Source organism: Typopeltis vanoorti, chromosome 9 (assembly GCF_054136105.1).
Source record: "Typopeltis vanoorti isolate ZY-2024b chromosome 9, IOZ_Tvanoo_1.0, whole genome shotgun sequence".
NCBI classification, from domain to species: domain Eukaryota; kingdom Metazoa; phylum Arthropoda; class Arachnida; order Uropygi; family Thelyphonidae; genus Typopeltis; species Typopeltis vanoorti.
The window spans coordinates 23,558,469-23,570,543 of record NC_143557.1 but is presented as its reverse complement, the minus strand read 5'-3'; the positions used below and the strand labels follow the sequence as shown (position 1 = coordinate 23,570,543).

The 12,075-nt window shown below is 37.2% G+C and overlaps 1 protein-coding gene across 1 annotated transcript in view; it reads right to left on the bottom strand.

The window, feature by feature from the left end:
* LOC150102924 (WD repeat domain phosphoinositide-interacting protein 2-like) overlaps positions 1–12,075 on the bottom strand; it is a 335,111-nt gene that overhangs the window by 46,474 nt on the left and 276,562 nt on the right. The gene's annotated exons all lie outside the window — the stretch shown is intronic.

The window sequence follows — 12,075 nt, the reverse complement described above, 5'->3', positions numbered from 1 at the left end:
TACATTGATAGATCGAGAGCTTGTGGACTGCAGAGATTGGTTGATAGGTGGAGAAGAGGGGATGTGATAGAAACATTTAAATTATTAAAAGGTTTTTATAGGATTGATGCAGGGGAAATATTTCAGCTGTGTGACCAGGAATGACCTCTTGTTCTTTGATAGTGATCAAAGAACAAGAGGTCATCCCTGGAAATTAAAGAAAAGTGCGGTTAACAAGGGTGTGAGAACTATATTTTTTGCTTGGAGGGTGGTGAATGAGTGGAATGCATTGCCTGGCTCAGTTGTGAGTTCTTCGTCTGTAAGTGAATTCAAGAAGAGGTATGATAGATATTGTTTTGATAGTTTGGGTCTCCCGTGATGAGTCTACTGACTCCATGGAGATACCTGTAATAATAATAATAAAGTCAGTCAGTGTATCTGCCAGTCATTTTGCAGATTTTATTTTGTTTAAGTAATAAACATCAGACTTCTCTGATGTTTATTACTTTGGAAGATGTTATTGGATCCTGAGTTCCTTGTGGCTCTGATGATGGATGTGTCTTGCTCAGTCCCTTTTGAAAGCAATGACACATTGTTGTGGAGTATCTGTAAAAGATACTCTTCTTCTGTGCTTCCCTAGCTGCAGTGCAATCAGCATTTCACAATGGTTTAAGAAAAAGTAGAAACCAGCTGGATGTTATGGGAACTGCAGTTTTAGCAGATTGTGTAATACACTCTGCCACATGATGCTCTGCATTACTGATGGGAGATGAGCTGAGCATCACAGAATCGACTTTTGCTAGAAAAGAGAAGGTGAGTTAGTCAGATTGCTCAATTTTTGATCATGATATCCATGATGTAGTACATGGCTCCAAAATACACTGTCATTAGTTCCCACTTCAAGAGGAGGGAGGATGAGGATAGTTAAATGAGAAATAGTTAAATCAGTGAATGTTAAGATAGGTATGTGGAAGATGTTGTTTCCTGTATTCAAGAGGGTGAGATTAGTGTTTCTTCCTTTGATATTAGTTGGGACACTACCCCACAGAGCACGGTGTCCATTTAAATCCTTCATTAAAAGTAAATGGGAGAATGCACTAAGATATTATCAAGATCATTCCGAGAGATATTTTTGCAGAAGGTAAATTCAGATACAGCATATTGTTATAAGAGATCTGAATAATAATGGGATGGCTATTTCCTCTACATTTGCATTAAGTGGAACTTGCTGGAAAAGAGTATGGTTGCACACAAGGATGACAATTCTCCCATGGGTAGGTTCATCCCTCCACCCAATCTTAATGAATGATGGCTGCATTTCATAATGCTGGATTATCACTGGGTTCAAGTATGTTTCCTATAAGCAAACACACACACACTAGTTTATAGTTCTCTTCTCTTCTTATTTCTGCAAAGAGAGCCTTGATGTCATTGATGTTTCAACATATGATTTGAAAACCATAACGGATGTTAAAAGGGACAAAAGTGAGGCGAGAGTGGTGGAAAGAAATGAAATTGAGAGAATGATTTGAAAATCGTAATGGATGTTAAAAGGGACGAAAGTGAGGTGTGAGTGGCAGAAAGGAATGAAATTGAGAGAACGATTTCAAAACTGTAACGGATGTTAAAAGGGACGAAAGTGAGGCGAGAGTGGCGGAAAGAAACGAAATTGAGAGAATGAATGAAAGTAGAAATGGCGTGACGCAAAAATCGCAAGTGAAAAAAATCAAAAGAATAAATGATAGCGAAAAAGAATAAAGGAAAGTGAATAGGACTGGATGAGGCAAGAAATGAAATTAAGAGAATTCAGGTCAAAACTATTAAAATAAATCATGATGGCATGAAAGAGTTAATGACAGATGAACGAGTGGTGTTGTATGCCGACTCCATTATTAAAGGTGTGCTAGAGGATAAAATGCATAAGGTATGTTTTCCAGGCGGTAAAATGAGTAGAGTGATTGAGGCATTGGATATGAGGCAGGAGCAAGCAAAAGAGTTAATTGTATTAATTGGTACAAATGATTTGAAAGAGAACAAAGAGTATGTCAGAATGAATGTCAGGAGGCTGCTTGGAAAGATAAAAGAGAATAGTGTGACAGGAAGGGTAGTCAGTGTGTTGCCTAGGTATGATTGTGGTGAAATGAGGCGGAGAGCAAAGATTATGAATGATATTCGCTGAATGTGTGAGGAGATGGGAGTACAGTTTGTTAATGTGTGGAATGAGTTGGAGGGACGAAGTGAGCTGTATGGTAGCGATGAACTGCATTTGAGTAGTTATGGTGCGAGTCGCTTGGAGAGACTGCTGCTGGAAGGTAGAGAAGTCAATAGAGAGAATGAATCAGATTGAGAGGGGGAGTGATGTGGAAGAGCAGGAGAGTAAGATAGGAGAGATTGAAGAAGTGGAAATGAATCGGGAAGGGAGTGGTATGAGTATAGAAAATGAGAGAATGGATGTGCAAGAGAAGCAGGGAAATGGGAAGGCTCAGGGTGGACAGGGGTACACAGCGTGAGAAAGGTGGATGCTCCAAGAGGAGGTGAGAGCATATGTAGGCAGGAAAGAAATGGGATGACCAGGGATCAAGAGGAAACAGATGAAATTGAAAAGGGTTCTAAAATGAAGAAGCAGAAAGGGAAATGGCCCCAGTCCAGCATGGAGAGATCACATCGAGTGAGTGGTATCAGTGGAACTAGCTGTAGATCCAGAAATGAGCTGTCGAGTTTGTATACCAATGCTAGAAGTATAAGAAACAAGGCGGAAGAAATGGATGCACTAATTGCATCTGTTCACCCAAAGATTGTCGGAATAAGTGAGACATGGTTAGATGAGGACAACATCCTGACAGGAATAGAGATGGAAGGGTATGATATGTTTCGTGAGGATAGAAGGGGTAAAAAGGGAGGGGGAGTGCTATTGATGATAGAGAAAGAGTTATGTCCATACAAGGTAGAGATGCGAGAGGGAAATAGGGCCAGTGGTTTTGAGGCAGTATGGTGTGAGAATAGAATCAAATACTTGGTGGGATGTTGTTATAGACCTGGTAATGTGGATGGTGGTGATAATGAAATGTATAGTCAAATAAGCCAAGCAAATAAGAAAAGGGTTATCATTATGGGTGATTTTAATTATGGCAATATAGACTGGAATGAAGAGATAGCAACTGGAAGTAAAGAAAATGAGTTTCTTGAGTTTTTGAGGGATAACTACCTCAGACAATATGTAACAGAGGGCACACGAGGGTCTTGGATTTGGTCATCTCTTCAGAGGATGTAATTATAAATGAGGTGTCAAATCATCCACCAATTGGTGAGAGTGACCAAGAGGTGATTACCTTGGTGGTTGCCAGCAGTGCGAGGACCCCTGTGAGAAAAAGGTATATGTGGAAGGGGGGGGGGGGTGATTGTGAAGAGCTAAAGAGGCAGATTGCGGGTGTAGCGTGGAATGAGGAGTTAGCTGGAAAAGAGATCAATGCAGCTTGGGGGATTTTCAAAAACTGTCTAGTAGATGCAATGTCTAAATGTATTCCAAGGGTGAGAAGGTTAAATAAGGTAGGTGTGAGATGAATGAATAAAGAGATTAAGCATGCGATACAGAGAAAAAGGGCACTGTGGAGGCAGCATAAGAGAAGTAGAAATAACCAATTTCATGAGGTGTACAATGACCAGGCAAGGAGGGTGTCTTGGTTGGTGAGAGTAGCTAAAGGGAATTATGAACAGCAGTTAGCTAATGAAGCCAAAAAGAATCCTAGGGGAGTTCTTTCGATATGTAGCCAGCAAAAGAAAGAATGATTATGGAAGGATGTCAGTGATTGGAAGAAATGGTATAAAGACAGCTGTTGCAGAATGTGTGGTGGAAATACTTCATGAGCAGTTCATAAAGATCTTTCAATCCTGTGAATGTGACTTCATGGAGAGATTGAGAGCAGTTGATGATAGGGAGGAGAGACTGACTGTAAGTGAGCAAGAGGTGTTTGGGGAGTTGAGTAAACTAGATGTAAATAAAGCTGTGGGACTTGATAATATATCACCGCGTATTCTGAAGGAATGAGCCAGAGATTTGACACCCTGCCTTGACATATTTTTTTAATAAGAGTCTTGCACTTGGTCAAGTTCCTAAATAGTGGAAGGAAGGCAAGATTGTGCCACTTCATAAAGGAGGTGATCGAACTCAAGCACCAAACTATAGGCCTATCTCTGTGTCAGGTGTTGTGGTTAAGTGTTGGAGAAGCTTGTGAGAACTAGGATCCAGAGTTGGGTTGACAACAATGGTATAATCTTTCATGGACAGCATGAATTTGCTAAAGGGAGGTCATGTTTTATTAATCTACTTACTCATTACAATAAAGTGACTGTTTCCTTGGACAGAGGAGAAGAATACACAGTAATATACTTGGATTTTGCAAAGGCTATTGATAGAGTACCTCATGATAAGTTGACAGTCAAACTAAAGCAGATGGGGTTGGATATTAGATTAGTGCATTGGATTGGAGACTGGCTATCTGATAGGTATCAACAAGTTGTGTATGGGGGTGCGATATCCAGGAAAAGGAAAGTCACTAGTGGAGTGCCTCAGGGGTCTGTTTTAAGGACATTACTATTTAACTTGTATATTAATGATATTGGCGAAGATTTAGATGGAGATATTCAGTTGTATGCAGATGATGCAAAGTTGTGACGAACCATAAATAGTAGTGAAGATGTTGTGGCCTTGCAAGAAGACTTGAATAAATTGAGTGATTGGGCAAGCAAATGGGGATGTGAGTTTCGTGAGTTCAATGTTGGAAAATGTAAGGTTTTAAAATTTGGAAAACAAAGATAGGATGCAGAATTTATGCTTGGTGAGAATATATTGTTGGAGGTAGAGGAAATAAGAGATCTGGGGGTGATAGTGGATAAGGATCTAAAATTTAGGGGACACATCGCCAAAATTGTGAAGACAACACAAAGACTTCTGGGAATGATGCAGAGGACACTGACGTGTAGAAGTAGGGAGATTCTTTTTCCACTGTATAAGGCTTTGATTAGGCCACATATGGACTATTGCGCCCGGATTTGGTCACTGGGTTTTCAGAAGGATGAAGAGATGTTGGAAAGGATCCAGAGGTGACTGACTAAGGTAGTTTCTAACCTCTGGAATGTTGAATATGAGGAAAGATTGAGGAGATGCAATTTGCAGTAACAACCCCTTACTACAAGTTAGTAAGGGGTTGTTATAGGATCAATGCTGGAGAAGTTCTACAGAAAATAGTGGGAGATCGGGGGAGAACCAGAGGTCATCCCTGGAAACTGTATAAAGAGGGTGTGAGTAGGGGGGGTGAGAGGCAGGTTTTTTTTCATGTAGAGTTGTAAATGATTGGAATGCCTTGCCTGAGAGTGTGGTGTCTGCAGGGAGTTTGAATGTGTTCAAAGCACGGTATGACGAACTGTGTGTGTGTGATAAAAGGACTTCCCAGATGAGTCTTTGACTCCATGAGGTCGTGGGAAATAATAATAATATTCCACAACAATATCTGTAGTTATGTGGAGAAATGTTTTCATTATTTATTTTTACATTATTATCTGGCTTCCAATGTTGTGAGGTTTTGTCTTCACTGGCCTTGTATTTTTTTTTGCTTTTTGGAGAATTGTGGACAGCCAATGCCTTTCATTTCTTCTTCTTCTTCAGGAAAAATATCCATGACATCATCAAATTGGACTCCCTCTAGGACACTAAGTATATTAATTGTTTTATCTTCTTGGGAGAGGGGGGGGATAGCAGTATTCATCCATCCACTAGTGGATTTGTAGGCATGTATTTGATTCTCTGAAGTGCACATTCCATTATTTTTTTTAATTAGTGGATTCTTGTGTAGTGGGAAAATTTTTAACAGGTCTCATGGAGTGATCCCATATCAGTTTTTCTCTTTGATATATTGTATAATTATGGAATGCTGTAATTATGAAAAAGTGATGCCAACATAATTATTAAGGTCCCTACTGACAATTTTTTAAAGTTACTTTCTCAGCATAGGAGATAGGAGATTTACCACTAGATGTTGCTACATCTAGTGGTAAATCTCTTGGTATACTGCTTTCTCACCTCCTGATAGGATATGCTCTGCTGGTTTTTATTTTCGATTGGCTTTTCATCCTTTCGCTTTTAGCATGCCTATGAGTACATTTGGTGATCTCTCTCTCAGAATTATGGCATTTCAGCATTTTACTCTTACAGACTTTTTTTCTCATAATCTTTACGGCTACATGGGGCTCAGAAGGCACAGCTTCAATAAGCAGCTTGAGAATGACCATAAGTCTGATATCTAAAGCAGCACAAAGGATTTGGTATGTAGAGCCTAACTGGGCAATTTAGATATTCTGCTTTCACATGTGATGGCGGTTTAGGTGTGTGTGTGTATGAATGTAAATATAAGGATTATATTCCTGGTTGGAATCAGGTGACCATCCCTTCGTAGGACTGTTCTCCTCATGGCTGTCACTTCTTGATCATTCATTTGGTATTAGTATTTAGCGGGAGAAGATCTCTTCATCAGAAATATTGAGGAGATACCACTCTAATATTATTCCTTGAGAGTATTTCAAAGTTTCATGAGTGGTGTTGGATCCTACTTCGTCTTAATCTATACCTTAGATCCGACATGTTAATCACTATGATGTTCTTAAACAAAATAGAAGGTTGCTAGTTGATTTCTAATTCAAATATAAAGAAAATTTATATTTAAAAACTGCGCCACTCTATATCTGAATTAGTTCAAGAACTGAAGAAAAAACCAAATCACAACTATCTCTCCTTTTAGGTGTTAAGATTATATATACTGGCCGAGGATATTTAACTTACTTAATTTACCTGCTTTGGTTCGAACATTTTATGAATGGTGCAGTAAAAGAGATTCAGGCAAAATACAACTTTTGATTAACAAAAACAAACATTTAATTTTAGAATCATAAATTTTACACTTAAATTCAAATCAGTTATTAAGATATCACAAACATTTTAACTTCTTTGATAAATTCAATCATACAAACTTAGACCATGGTAAATCTGTCATCTCTATAATACAGTCTTCTTACGGTTCCTTAAGTTCCAAATACGACAAAAATTGCAGTAATACCTCTTCACAAACAAACACTTTTAAATTTACACTTTAGCTAACTTCCTCAATAGTTACTGTTCGTATAAGGAAATTCTAGGATGAAACTCTCACACCTCTCTGTATAGGAATATTAACGGTTGGAATAATCTTACCGATAATCTTTTTTCTTCATCTACTAATATGTAAACACTTTTTATAACTGTAAACACTTTAAACAGTAAACGGCACTCATTAAAATAATTCTTCTAAGCGATAATTGAATTAATCATTGGTCACAATACACATAAACAAACATTGTTGCATAAAGTACTACTGATCACTCATGAAATAAGGCAACACACAATAATTCCTTAACTCGAGGTTTTATATGCACAGCTGTTCATTCTGCCTGCATTCAAATAATTCTTTAGATACTACAATTCTAAACACAGCTATCGGTAAACTTCAACTTTACAGCCTCTACTATTCCCTAGTAACTCCGTGCTTTAATTCAAGATTCTGTGTGTCCTTGAAAGGTCGGTCCTGAAATTAAATCTCAACTCAAGTATTGCTAGTCTATTTAGTAGTCACTCAGCTGTCTTCCATAGCTATAATTGTTATTCTACAACTTATTAGCTAACCGCTTCTCAACTAGTAGACTTTATTAGCTGCTTGAGTGACTTGCCGACTCGCTATTATCGCACTGTGATTCCCGAATGCCAAATGCTCCGATTCCAACCTAATGCCAATCCTCTCCTTTCTCTCTCTCTCTTAATAATCTCTCTAATTTTCAGCGTTCTTCCCTTTTTATATCCATCCTTCCCACCTAAATTATTCTCGTGATTTCTTTCTAAAACTCTTTTCAATAAACCTTCTCCTCACGTGGTGTTCCAAAACTCACGCTTGCTTACTTACATGTGTCTCCATGACAACAAAACAAAACATAATAAAATTGAGCTATTACATAACGTTAAATTTCTACAAATAGGAATAAATAAAGAATATTAACATTTCAATTAATGCGCAGTTAAATTATCAAATACAAGTTCTTATATTAATATAGCAATAAATAAAATAAACTTAATAATATTTAAATACAGTCTTATCACTATTAATACATATATCCTTGATTAAATAATTAAATATCAAATAAAGTTAAAGGTAGTTATATGAATATTAAATGATAAACAAGTAATTTACATTAAATAATTACAAGTTTAGCTTATGTGATGGAAGATCATGTTGGATTCTGAACCAAATAATAATTACTCTAATCTCTACATAATCAGAATCCAACAAGTGGGTAACTGTGATTGATATTCATCTGATAGATGTTGCACAAAGAGTTCATTGATTGTGTCTGAGTTGTTATTTCTACATGAATGTCCCCTGAATGGAGTTTCTTTGTTTTGGAAATCCCATCAACCCCCTCCAAATCCTTCTGAATGAAGTAGAGAGATATTTTCCCAAGACTCTTCAGATGAGTTTAATATTAAAAAGGTTGGCATGTTTATTTTCTTTTCAGTTGATGTTGCAATTTCTGGACATGGTTAAGGCTTGTTGAGTACCTGATAAACTTGAGGATGAAAAATTTCTCATTCTCAAAGGGAGATTGTTTTAGTACCAGAGCCACACACACATTACTATTGAGTCTCTCTCTCTCTCTCTGGAAAGCAATGAATGCACTTGGGAGTTGCATGGCAAGGATACCCTGGACACCATCCCAGTACCACAGCAAGCTTTAGCACTGTATCAAAATCATGTGAAAAGAGACTTACTGCAACACATGCATTTTGGGATTAGATGCTACCAGCTCTGTATCATATTGATGAAAAGCATGCCAGAAAATGGATGAAGCTAGAGATTTGGGAGTGTTATTGGATAGGGAGTTGAAGTTCAGAGGACATGTTGCAAAAGTGGCCAAAATAGCTCATAGAATTACTTGTTATTGAAGACATTTCTGGATGTGGTTAAGGCTTGTTGAGGGCCCTGATTAACTTCAAGATGAAAAATTACTTATACTTGACAAGTAGAGATAAACAAGTTATTATACCTCTTTATAAAAACTTAAGACCCCATCTGAACTATTATGCACACATCTGGTGACTTAGGTTTCTTGGGGATTAGGAATAGGCAGAGAGGATTTAAAAGTGAGTAATGAAGAAAGTGACAGGTCTGTGAAATGCTCCTTATGAGGTTGAGAATTTGTGGGTTACAGAAATCTGTTGATAGGCAGAAAAGGGGAAGGGAGAGAGGGAGGGGATATGATATGATAGACATACAAATTAGTGAAAGATTTTTATAGGACTGACACAGAGGAAGTCTTTCAGTAGAGTTCTTGTGGGGGGGGGGGATTAGGGCTCATCCCTGGAAATGGAACAAGAGGCTGATGAGCAAGGGTGTGAAGACTAGATTTTTTTTTTTACCTTGGAAAGTAGTGAACAAGCAGAATCGCTTGCCAGTCTGTTGTGACTGAGTTTGAAGCAAAGTATGACAGCAATTATGCAAATGTTGATTAGTGCTTGGAATAATGTTTAGCCCCCCCCACTGAGCCTATGAAGTCCATGGAGGTGTTTGTATAATAACAATACTATTTATTTTAATCTTGTACCAAACAGCATCAAATCCGTCATATGTGCTGACATTTATTTACCTCCACTGTGTGTGTGTGGGGGGGGGGGGGGAATCACAAATCCTCTATTATTATTAACTCGAATTATAACTATTACTCATTATGAGAGAACTCATTATAACGAGTATCCTCATTCTCCTCGTTTCTCCTTCCTATCATACCACAAGATTTTATTATCTCTTCACTTCTATCTTGTTTGTATATAATCCTTAATTAAAAAAGTCACTTAAATCAGTAATCCTTGGACACACTGGCTCAATGAATGCTACAAACTTAGCACCCTTATTTTGATATTTTTTTATGTGAGTCCTATAAATCAGGACATTATTTCCTGTGTTGCCTCGCCAATCTACGATTTTGCAAGCCTGCCTTTACATCATTGCATTTCCCTGGATATCACCAATCCTTCTCTGTTCAAAGCTATTCACCCTATGCTAGGGTATTTTCACTATAATCAGTTAGAGTGAAGAGATCTACCATTTAGATTAGATGTTTTAGATTTCTATTTGGATTCAGGTATTATCAGTTATTTATCTTATGTTTAGCAGTATTAAACACACCACCACAGTAATGAAATAAGAAACTAATTTAGCTGCTCCTATTTCACTGGATTTCAAACCAGCATCTTTTGAGTATAAACAACTTATACAGCCATTATCAATCAAGTAGTGATAGAAACAGTTCAAAATTGTAATGGGAAAAAGAAAAATAACTGCTATCCTATTTTAGTCCTCTGTAAATGCTGGATAAAAAGAAGTTCACAACTGTTAGGTAGGAATTGGTTTTAGAATAACTGCCTTGAATTTTTCATAAATTAATGGCACTATACTGGCTAAAGTTTAGGAGGTGCTTCATTGCTGCTGATGACTTCAAAAATAATGACTTATGCAGCAATGTAGTTTTCTTCTATATAATTCTGTGTGACAGGTGTTTAAAGCATAGTCTCTTGGTACTGACTTTCCATAATGATTTTTTTTTTTTTTACACTCTTTAAAGCAGAGATTCAGAGATCTTTCTGTCTGTCCATTTTAAGCAATCTGCAAGCAGGTTCAAGGCAATTAGTACACTCCTAGAGATGCTAAGGATAATGTTTATCCTTAGGTTTGCTCATGTGACATGGGTCTCAATGTAGAAAGGAGAGTGTGTGTACTTTGGATCAGGGGATGGGAGTAGTTTGGATTTGGTAATTTTTGTCAAAAAAAGGAACTAGATGGGACTGCAATGGATTCCTGTAATGAGGAGCCCATTGCAGAACTGCATATCTCTTTCCCTACTTACTTACCATTTAGATATATTTGAGTAATTCAAATAAATTGTCGGGTGTATAGAATACGGGATTTGAGGATAGATTGGCAAAGTGCAGCTTGCAAAGCCTTGTGAATGGAAGAAGGAGAGAAGTTATGTTTGTGACATGTAGGTAGGTGAAGGGTTGTTACCAGATCAATGTGGCAGAGATTTCTCATAGGGTAGAGGACAAGAGTAGAAACAAGAGGCCATCTCCCTAAGCTCTTTTTGGAGGAAGTGAGGATAAGGTTCTTTGCATGGAGAGTGGAATGCATTGCATGAAAGTGTGGCAAGTGCAGAAACTGTAAATGACATGGTTCAGTGATCTTTTTGAATGGGAGTTTTGTTCTCCCACAATGAGTGTTGACTCCATGGTCACATTAATAATAATGGTAGCATTAATAGTAATAAATTCCAGAAAAAATAGTTTTTCTGAGATTTTATATAACAAACAATAGTTTTATCCAGTTATTAAGTTGGCTAGATAATATGAACATTTCTGTACTGCATATACATAAATTATTCAGCGGAATCCCCAAATGTAGATGTAGACAACTACTTTTATTGTTATACCAATTTGTTTAACACAATGGAAAACTTACAAAATCAGACAGAGAGAATTACTTTCTAACATGAGTAAACTATGTTGATTTCTGATGAACTTTTTGAACTAAGTACCTTAAATTTCCAGTGATGCAAATGGAAATTTAGGACATCACAACTGACACAACTGACAATAACAGCTTATGGCAATGATGAGACGGACATGGACAAAGAAATAAAAAGGTAAGAGTTTCACTACACAAGAAGTGAAACTCTGTTTGGATTTCTGAAATATTAGGTATAAGACTAGATAGAAAGAATGTCATACATAACTTGGTAGGCAAGAAGAGGAATGATATGATAGGCTGGTGAAAAAGTTTTTACTAGATCAAAAAAAAAGACATTTTTCACTAACTACTGGGAAAAAAGTATAGTCTAAACAAAAATAGCTGCAAGCTGTATAAGGATATGTACAAAGGATTTTGGCTTATAGAGAGAGTTGGGCAAAAAAAAAAATCATTGATTCAGAGTGTGCCGAGTGTGTTAAAAATATTAAATGAGTTTAAGTAG